The sequence below is a fragment of the Pseudoliparis swirei genome, unplaced genomic scaffold (assembly GCF_029220125.1).
Source record: "Pseudoliparis swirei isolate HS2019 ecotype Mariana Trench unplaced genomic scaffold, NWPU_hadal_v1 hadal_34, whole genome shotgun sequence".
NCBI classification, from domain to species: Eukaryota; Metazoa; Chordata; class Actinopteri; order Perciformes; family Liparidae; genus Pseudoliparis; species Pseudoliparis swirei.
In genome coordinates, this window is record NW_026613270.1 from 27,792 (window position 1) to 38,500 (window position 10,709).

Here is a 10,709-nt window from a genome sequence, read left to right on the forward strand (position 1 = left end):
AAAATGTAAGCTAGTGGTCTGATGCTGCCCAGAGGAAATGCAGGTCGAGGACAGCATCATCAGTGTAATGATGCTAATGCTTCAACTGTCAGAATTTTTTTTTGGCATTGAGTGCCCTTTTTTTTGGTTTGAGCACCTGCCCCCCAAAATGTCTGTGCACGTGCCTGCTTTGAGGGTTCAGGGTTTATTATATTTTACAATCTTATTGTATTGGGTCATCCAACAAAAATGTTGCCCCACAGAACATCCACAGTGGAATAGCACCTACAGATTGTTATGCTGAAAACACTACTCTACAAAAGAAAACACACAAATGTATAATCCTGTGGAAATCACCACACAAGGATGATGTTTTTTGTTTTTGTTTTTTTTAAACATAAGATGAAAACAAACAACAACAAAACAAAAAACAAAAAACAAGACCAAACAAAACAAAAACATTACACACAACTTTTTCCCCATCCCACCCCTCCCCTTGTATGGCTCTCAGTTTCCTTTCATTTATACATCTACAGTCTCTACACAGTTTACCTACACCCATCCATACACATTTGTATCAACATAAACCATTACAGCACTCACAACAAAATAAAACCAAAATAAAAAATAAAAATAAAAATAACCTGCAGCGGGCTTAATTTGTGCTTGGTCTCCACACCACCACGATCAGCCGAGTCCAGAGATGGCAGAATATCTATGAAGGGGGCCCCAGATTTTCCAAAAGTCGCCTGCTTCCTCTCACATTATATAATATCTTTCAGGTGTGCAGTAGGACACAAGCTCATTAATCCAGTGTCTTATTGATGGTGATTTTCAGATTTCCAGTTAATCAGAATACATTTTCACTGCAGTGCTCATGAAGTAAGATAAAGTATTTTTATGGTAGTTTGCATTGATAGAGCTTGTGTCCCCAGAATCCATGTCTTTGGGTCCTGTTCAATTTGAATTCTATTATCCTTGAGGTTAATTCAGTGACGTTTCCAAAGTTCTTCTATCAATGGGCAACTCCAGAGCATGTGTAGAAGATCACCGTTTGTCACTTTACATCTCTGACATCTGGGGGAAATGTTGCTGTCCATTTTATGTAACCTGTAAGGGGTGTAGTATGTCCTATGGAATATATTAAATTGAATTTGTCTATGTTTTGTGGAGATTAATACCGTCTGTGCCTGTTCCAAGAGGTGATACCAGTCTGCCTCCTCGTAGACACATCCTAGGTCTGTTTCCCATTTCCCTTTAGTCGATGTTTTATCATAAACAGGTGACTTTCCGTTGATGATACCGTATATTGAAGATATTATTCCTTTTGTTGATCTGCATAATTTGTTACATAGGTGGGTTTCAAGGAGAGTTTCTTTCGGGATATCTGGGAATATTTCTTTAGATTTCTCCTTAACCCAGTCTCTAATTTGTAAGAATTTGAAGAAACTATGTTTGGGAAGGTTGAATTTATCATTTAGTTGTTGGAGGCTAGTGTAGTGTCTTCTTGCTGGTCAGCAGGTGGTGGTGAGATGATGATGGAAAAGAAGCTTCGAGTGACTCAATACTTGATAGTAATACAAAGTTTATTCTACAAGAGTATACAAGTCAAAACAGACGCCTATTAGAACGACCGGAAACTTTCAGGGTCCAGATGAGAAAGTTGTTACGATCTCAGACACTTAGGAAGTAGGACCCAATTGCACGACCCGGGAGACAGAGATAAAGTATTTGTAAGTACTTTATTTTTCAGTTTCTGCAGTGAGCAAAATGAAAGCGCTCACGTAGTGAGGGATCAAAAACTTTTCAAGAGCACAAAATAACCCGACCTGATCATGGCAAAAGACAAGACGAACTGACAAGGAACACTGGGAGACAGGGGAATTTAAGCACATGGTAACAAGACACAGGTGGGACCAATCAGGGGCGGGGCTGACACTGATGAGTATAGGAGACAGGTGTGATGACAGGTGAACACAATCAGGAAGCCTGGAATGAGAGAGAGCGAACATAAATGACCTGAACCTCTCTAGCATATCTGTCGGTGCACAACAGTACCCCCCCCTCTAGGGCCAACTCCTGATGGCCCAGGCTGATTGTAAAAGTCATGGATAAGAGTCTTGTCCACGATAAATGAAGCAGCTACCCAGCTTCTATCCTCAGGACCGTAACCCTTCCAGTCTACCAGGAATTGCTTGCCCTCCCTATTACGGACCTCCAGTAGCTTACGGACCTTGTAAACCTCACCCCTTCAAAAGAACTGGGGCGGTGGAGGCTTGGAGGCGGGAACAAGTGTGCTCTCACACACCGGCTTGATTTACTGGCGTGAAACGTTGGGTGCCTCTCAAGGTCCTGGGAGTTGCAAGCGTACGCCTCGGTTGATGACTCTGGACACTGGAAACGACCCACAAATCTCGGAGCCAGTTTCTTTGAGGCGACATGGGTGGTAAGTCCTTGGTAGAAAGCCAAACCTTTGGCCTGGACTGTAGGAGGGCGACCCTGCGATGAGCGTCATGACAGCCTTCATCCGAGCTGAACTGGAGAAGAGACTGGCGAGCACCAGCCCAAACTCTGCGACAACGTCTGATCATGGCATGCCCGATGGAACCCTCACCTCTTCTTCGTTGTTAGGGAAAAGTGGAGGCTGGAAACCATTGACACAATGTAATGGAGAGAGACCTGTGGCCGAGGAAGGGTATTGTGGGCAACCTCGACCCATGTGAGGTGGTCACTCCAGGTGGTCTGGTTCCGGGAGACGAGACAACGTAGCGTCGTCTCTAGTTCTTGGTTCAGACGCTCCGACTGTCCATTTGACTGAGGGTGATATCCTGATGACAGGCTGACGGTGGCACCTATGAGTCGACAAAACTCTTTCCAGAAAGCGGAAATGAATTGTGGACCCCTGTCGGAAACAATGTCATTAGGGAATCCATGGATCCTGAATATGTGATTCATCATGACCTCTGCGGTGACTTTGGCAGAGGAAGCTTGGTCAATGGGATGAAGTGAGCCATCTTTGAAAATCGATCAACCACTGTTAGAACCGTAGTCTTGCCTCTGGATGAAGGAAATCCTGTCACAAAATCCATCGAAATGTGTGACCAAGGAGCGTTGGGGAATCGGCAGCGGCTGGAGCAAGCCCATCTTAACTTGAGATGAGGTCTTATTATTACGCATACATCGAGGACAAGCGCTACATACTCGGCCACATTTTTCTTCATGGATGGCCACCAGAAACGTTGTTGAATCCTGAACATTGTTCTTGCTACTCCCGGATGGCACGAAAGCACAGATGAAGTGAGCCCAGTGGATGACCTTGGGTGAAGGAGCCTCAGGAACAAACAGCAGATTGTTGGGACACTACAGCTAGGTGCTGGATTCATGACATTTGCCTCTTTAACGTCTGACTCACCTGCCAGGAAAAGGCTCCGATCACGGTTAAGTGGAAGGATGGTCTTAGGCTCTACATGAAGTGGTTCGGGATCGTAAAGGCGAGACAAAGCATCGGGTTTTGATTCTGAGAATTCGGGAACGAAAAGAGAGTGTGAAGTTGAATCTACTAAAGAAAAGTGTCCACCTGGCCTGGCCCGGGAGTTGAGACGCTTAGCCTTTCTTTCTTATATTCTAGATTCTTGTGATCTGTCCAGACTAAAAACAGTTGCTCTGGCACCCTCTAGCCAGTGTCTCCATTCCTCGAGGCAGCTTTTACAGCTAACAGTTCCTTGTTTCCCACGTCATAATTCCGCTCTGCGTTGTCAACTTCCGCTGACAGAGTAAGCACATGGATGCATTTTGTTGTCTTCTGCAGAACGTTGAGACAGTACTCCTCCAATTCCCTCATTGGAAGCATCCACCTCGACCATAAACTGGCGCTGGGGATCTGGAATGGTGAGTATGGGAGCTGATGTGAATCTATCTCTCTGAGAAGTTGGAAGCGAGATCCGCCTGTTGGGGGTCCCACTTGAAGGGAACCTTAGGAGAAGTCAGAACATGCAGAGGGGCAGCAACAGAACAGAAATTCCTAATAAACTTCCTATAGAAGTTAGCAAATCCTAGGAACTGCTGAACCTTTTTCCTGGAGTCTGGTGTGGGCCACTGGGATACTGCACTGATTTTCACCAGGATCCATTTGGATATCGATTAGGTGAGACTATGTATCCTAAGAAAGACACCTTTTCTGTGTGGAACTCACACTTCTCTGCCTTGACATATAGCTGATTATCCACAGTAGTTTCTGCAAAACCTATAGGCGGACATGGTTAACATGAGATTTAGCGTCTGGGGAGAAAATCAGTATGTCATCCAGATACACAAACACTAAATATTCTAAGAATTCCCCCAAAACCTCATTCACAAAAGCTTGAAAAACAGCAGGATTACATTGCACAGTCCAAAAGGCATTACCAAGTACTCATAGTGACCATTCTGAGTGTTGAATCCAGTCTTCCACTCATCCCTTCTCTTATTCTAACCAAGTGATATGCATTTCTTAAATCCAACTTGGTGAATATCTTGGCCGCTTGAAGCAGTTCAAAAAGCAGATGACATGAGTGGCAGAGGATAGCGGTTCTTCACCGTTAAATTTCCCCCCCATTTTAATTTTCCCTGAAGGCCTCAGGAAAGGGTTCTTCCCAAAAAACCCCTTGGGGTGGAGCGATAAAAAAAAATTTCTTTTTGGTAGGTTTATTTTTTAAATCGTTCTCAGTGAATGGGTAATTCCAAAAGGGCCCCTAAGGCATGGACTAAAGGAGAGTAGGGGGACTTTTTTTTATTTTTGGTTTTAAGGGCCCCAGTTAAAGGGTCCCCCCTGGTTTTTAAAATCGGGGGTCTATTGTTTACAAAGTCTTGATAACAGGTGGGGGGAAACTGCAAACTTCTCCCACCCTTTTTCTGGGGCAGTCTTTGGGTGGGATTAACCCGGGGGCCCCAAAAAACGCAACCCCCAAGGGGGCCCCCCTTCCCCCAAAAAAAGCCTTTTTAACTGATGGGTTCCCCGGGTATTGGAAAGCCTCTAGGCCGGTAACAGATAAAATTTAGCGGGGGGATGGGGCGTTTGGGAACTGGGAAAACTTTGGTTCGTCAGCCCTTCTTTTAAAGGGGTTTATGCCCGGATGGAACAAGGGGGGTTCCGATCCCGGGTGAGGGAGCCGCGGCCTTTACGGCTCCTTTAAAGGGTAGCCAAAAATTCCCCCGCTGCCGGTGTGACCTAAATGGAAACAACCCCTGACGGGGCTGCTTTTAAAAGCTTTCTCCCCTGCAGGGTAGGGTAAAAATCGGTTAGTCTCTATGCGGAATGAGTAAATTTGGGCCGACCTTCGCATCCCAGGCTGACCTTCCGTTTGGCCTCTCCCTTTAAGTAGAAAAAGGCCGGGTTGGGAAAATCAGATCCCTGTCCAGGGGCCTGTCAAATCTGGGAAAATTTTCCCCGGAAGGCCACCAAGGGGGAAAACACCTCCGGGGCCCGCGCTGGAGATTAAAGGAAAATTTTCCACCGGGTGACCCCGGGGAATTTTGAAAAAATTTTTTTTGGGGCCCAGGGTTTTGTGTAAAATTTCCTTTCCTGCCCCCCCGGCCTGGTTTTTGTCTTGTTTTCCCTGGTGCGTCCAGCTTTTCCCGTATAAAAAATTTACCCCTTACCGCAGAAAAGCTTTTTGGGTGGGGGGTAAAGGGCAGTTCCTTTTCGACTCGCATTGGAAGGGGCCCAATTCCCCGGAGACAGGAAAAAGAGAAGTACTTTTTTTCATTTTTGATGAGAAAAATAAAGCGTACGTAGGAGGAAAAAACTTTTAAGAGAAAAATAACCCATGCAAAAAGCAGAGAATCGGAACCCGGGGGCGGGTTTAAGCCGGGAAAAACCCGGGGGGCCCTGGGGGGGGTCCTGTAAATGGAAATGTAGCGGTAACAAAACGGAACCCTTGGGGGGGCAAAAATGCCGCCTTCTGTACGTCTCAAACAAAGAATTTTGCATTTGACACAAAGGAAAAAGAAGATTTCGTTCGAAACAAGGGGGGCCCCCAAACTTTTGGCAATTTTAGGGGCATACCCCCCTACAGGCCCCACCAAACAAAAACCTTGCGACCCGGGGAAATTTTAAAAGGGGGTAAAAAAAACACAATTTTCCCCGGGGGTTAAAAAACTTGAAAAAACAAACAAAAAACAAAAAAAGGGTGAATAGAAAAAAATGCCTAAAATTTAAAACCTGTGGTGAAAGGTAAAAGTTGAAAAATGAAGTTTTATAGGAAAAAAAAATTTTCGTTACTTTTTTTGCAAACTTCAATGTCAGGTTTAGGCCCCTCCAAAGGAACCTTTTCCAACTCCAACCACGAAATGGAAATTTTCAAATTGGGGTTTTCAAAAATACCCCTAATTTTCTCCTTAAAGTAAAATTCCGGACAACAACCCCCCCCCCCGGGATACCCTCCCAATCACCTCGCCCCTAAAGAAAAAAACATCTGGTTTTTAATTAAAAAAAGAAAATTTTTAAAATTAAACCTAAAAAAAAAAAATTCTTTTAATTTTATAAATTTAACAGAAACTTCACGCTTTTTCAGCACCTTGCATCGTTTTCTCCCGAATGGATGTTACAATTTTTTAAAGTTCCATCACTGATTTCACTTTTAGATTTTATTCCAGGATTGCACCCATCACCTCACAGTGGTTTCTCTAGAATGACAGAAGAGAACCAGTATCTTGCATACAGAACATATGCAAATCAAAACATCAAACATGAATTATCACTCAACTTTTTTGCCCCTAAATATATTGTCATTTATTTTATCTAAATTTCCCCCACTCCTCTTCAGAGTTCAAAGGGAAAAAAAAAAAAAAATTTTTAGGATTCTAAGAATCACAAGATGTATAAAAAAAAAAAAATGAAATGTCATTTCTACCCCACCAAGATGCTGTTTAACTGCTAGTTTTCCTTGAATCCTCGGTTCTTCCATACGGATCCAAACAGATGAAAACATTATGTGCATATGCAGAATCGGTATATATTGTCACCCCGCCCTTCCCCGCAAAAAGTTTAGTCAGCTCCCTCCCAAACTTCCATCACTTTATCACTTTAGCTTTTTCAACATGAACCTTTTTGGGGTTTTCCCCGGAGGAAACCCTTCACATGGCCTCTGCCAAAATAGGGCCACCTACTACAAAGGGTTTTAAAACCCATCAGTCTGGATATTTTTGATTCATGAACCCTGGTCCCCCGGGGTTGGAAATTTTTCTTTAAATTTGGGGACATTTTTAAAAAGAACTCCCAAAAACCAAAATTTTTCCCTGTTAAAAAACAATATTGGTAAAAATCCTTTAACCCTTCCCTACTTTTTTTAAAAAAGCAAAAAAATTTTTTTGGAGTAGTTTGGAAATAGGCTGAGGCCCTGTTCCGCACCTGTTGGTTGACAAAGATCACATGTATATTTACCCAATGGATGTAGATACATAGCACGACCGAGTAGCCGGAAGAGCTACACGAGCCTCCCAACCTCTTTTTGTCAGCTCTCAAATGCCAAAAGGCCATCAGTCCAAGAAAGGTTGCAGTGGAGCTGAGTATTCCCAGTGTCCCTTGATCATAGCTCTCAACGTCCCGTTGCTGGCAGCATAACCTCCACCCACGCCTGAGGAACACCCTGCAATGCCAAGCCACCGCTCTCTTTACTGTTCTTGCCTTGGAGCCGCAAGCGGTCGGCTTCCAGATGATTTTCAGAGATGTCGTGTCCCAGCTGCTATTTGTTGGCCCAAATATACCTTCTCGGCAAGTACATGCAGCTTTTTCAGAGAGGCTCAGTCCTTTTCTGCCAGTATCGTGCAGTTTAATTGTTCTTTATGACATGTCTCTTATCTGGTGAACAAATGATAATGTCATCCACGTATTGAATTATGTACTTTGTAATATTTGCCTATCCTAACCAAATCTTTCTTTCAATATTTTGTTGAAAATGTGGAGACTGTGTTTAGCCCTGTGGCAGTCTCATACTGCCAGATGATTGTCCATTGCACGTGAAACCAAATAGGCCTTGACTCTTCTTTACTTAGTGGCATGCTGAAAAATGCACCACATAAATCTAACACTGTGAAATGTGACGCGGTTGAGGGATTTGTCTAGCAAGGTGTGGATCTACTTGCCTGAAAGTCAGTTACCACTTCGTTCACTGCTCTTAAATCATGTGTCAGACGACAAGAAATTGTCTGGCTTCTTCACTGGGCAACAAAGGCGTGTTGCTCTGGGGTTCTGTGTTATCCTCAAGACACCTGCCTTTGTAAAGTTTCAATCTGTGGTGCGATTCCCTGGATTGCCTCTTCCTTCAGTGGCATTGGTTTCAAGGTGTGACTGGCTCCTGGTCTGAGTTCAGTTCTACTGGTTGGGTTGACTTTACTCAGTCCAATATCAGTACTACAATGAGACCATAGACCTTCTGGAACTTGTTGTTGTAACATCTCTTCTCTCAATGCATCCGGAAACCATTTTGACACTACAAATTGATTCGTGTGTCATCCTCAAGAGTTTGGGGCTGTCCTCGCCCTGAGCCGAGATCAATCTTGATGAACTGCTGATCCTCGCTCCTCCAAATGGCCTGATTCTCTTTAGTGTGAAAACAGCTTTTCAGCTTCTGCCATCATCTCCTATCTGCTTCTATGGTGTTTTCATTCACCAACAAGGTCACATGCGGTACACTCCTCAGAGTTATCAAACTCTCTGTTCACATAGTCGTCCCTGTGGTATCTTCATTGCTGCTCCTTGTGGTCCCACACTATACAGCCCGAATTGAGTTGACCTGTTTCGCCAAGGCTCAGCCATTCTTCTGTGTTGGGTTGAGCATCTTGTTGGAAGTACTTGAGTGTGCAGTGAAATGGATACTTGGAAGTTTCATTGGGCATATTAGCAGCATGATAAATTTCTCCCACAATTTGGCAGGCGCCATAAGGTCTTCCTGGAGGTTTCCAATCCAGAATACTCAGAAGCTTTCCGCTCTGTTATCATCAATGATTGGTGAAAGATATCGTTTGGTGCTTCAACCAGACAGCCGCTCATGTACACTTTATTGTACACTTCAATCCATGCTAACGATTCTTCCCAAAAGTGCGATAGGTGTATGTTCGGAGACCAGTATGGGTAGTTTGATCTTTCAACTCTTTGTAGCTGAGATCAACTGGTTCTTGCGGGAGAGGATCAGCTGTTTCCACTCCTAACCCGATTTCACCTAATCAATTGACCAGACATGGGAGATGTGGCATCTCCAGGCCGATCACAGGTGGCAGTCTGCTTGTCTACCATCACCAAGAGAAGATTCAAGATGTTTTATTTGTCACATTACACACACAGGTGTGCAGTGAAATGAAAGTGGCAATGCTCAGCAGGAATGCAGGCAAATAAGTACACAATTTACAAATAAAACAAATACAATATTTACAGTAAGTGTGTGTGTGTGTGTGTGTGTGTGTGTGTGTGTGTGTGTGTGTGTGTGTGTGTGTGCCTAAGAGGGGCAGTTGTAATGGGGTCCCAGAGGTTGGAGTTCAAGTCCATGGCCTGAGGAAAGAAACTCCGGCTCCGTCTCTCTGTTCTTGCAGCGTGGACTACGGTGGAGGCTTGCCTGACCGCAGCAGCTGAAAACAGTCTGTTGTTGGGGTGGTGAGGATTTCATGATCCCTGCCGGGTTTGGTTCTGCACCTCCTGGTGTACAAGTCCTGCAGGTGGGGAGGTAGTTCCAATAGTGCGCCCAGCCGAACGCACTACTCTCTGCAGAGCTCCTGTCCTGAGCGGAGCAGTTGCCAACCAGGCTGTGATGCTTCCTTTTTTGTCAGGATGCCTCACAGCCTCCCAGAGTAGAAGGACTGAAGGATCCTGGGAAACTTTAAATTTCCCGCTGCCTGAGGTGGTAGATATTGCTCACTTTCTCACCAGAGTGTCTGTGTTTGCTGGACCATGTCAGATCCTCGGTGATGTGACTCCCAGGTATTTATACCCGTCACCCTCTCCACAGTAGTCCCGCTAATCCCAGTGGTGAGTACGCCCTCGTTGTTGTACCCTCCCAGTCCAACCGCCCTTAGTTTTGGTGACATTCATGATGGTGCTGTTGTCCTGGCACCAGAGTGACAGATCAGCAACTTCCTCCAGGTAGGCCTCCTCTCGCCGTTGTCGGAGATCAGCCCACCACCACTGTGTCATCCGCAAACTTGATGATGGTGTTGGAGTTGAACCTGGCCACACAGTCATGTGTACAGGAGCAGGGGCTGAGGACGCAACCCTGGGGATCCTGGGTGTTCAGGGTGTGAGGGATTTGGAGGTGTGTGTTCAGTCCACCCCGACCACCTGTGGCCTGGGCGGTCAGGGAAGTCCAGGATCCAAGCACACAGGGGGTGTCTGTCCCAGCTCAATCAGCTTGCCGCCAGTCTGGAGGGGACTATGGTGCTGGAAAGCCGAACTATAATCAATGAACAGCAGTCTCACATAGCCCCCTCTGGCTGGTCCAGATGAGAGAGTGTGTGCAGTACCTGGGAGACAGCATCATCCGTGGATCTGTTTGGGCGATAAGCAAACTGCAGCGGTCCATGGAGGAAGGAGGAAGAAGTAGGATGAATCCTTATCAGCTCTCAAAGCATTTCATGACCACCGAGGTGAGGGCCACCGGCCGGTAGTCATTCACATGCTGAGAAGCATTCTGGGCAGGGTCAATAGTGGATCTCTTGAAGCAGGCGGGACCACGGACTCAGCCAGGAGAGGTTGAATATTGTAG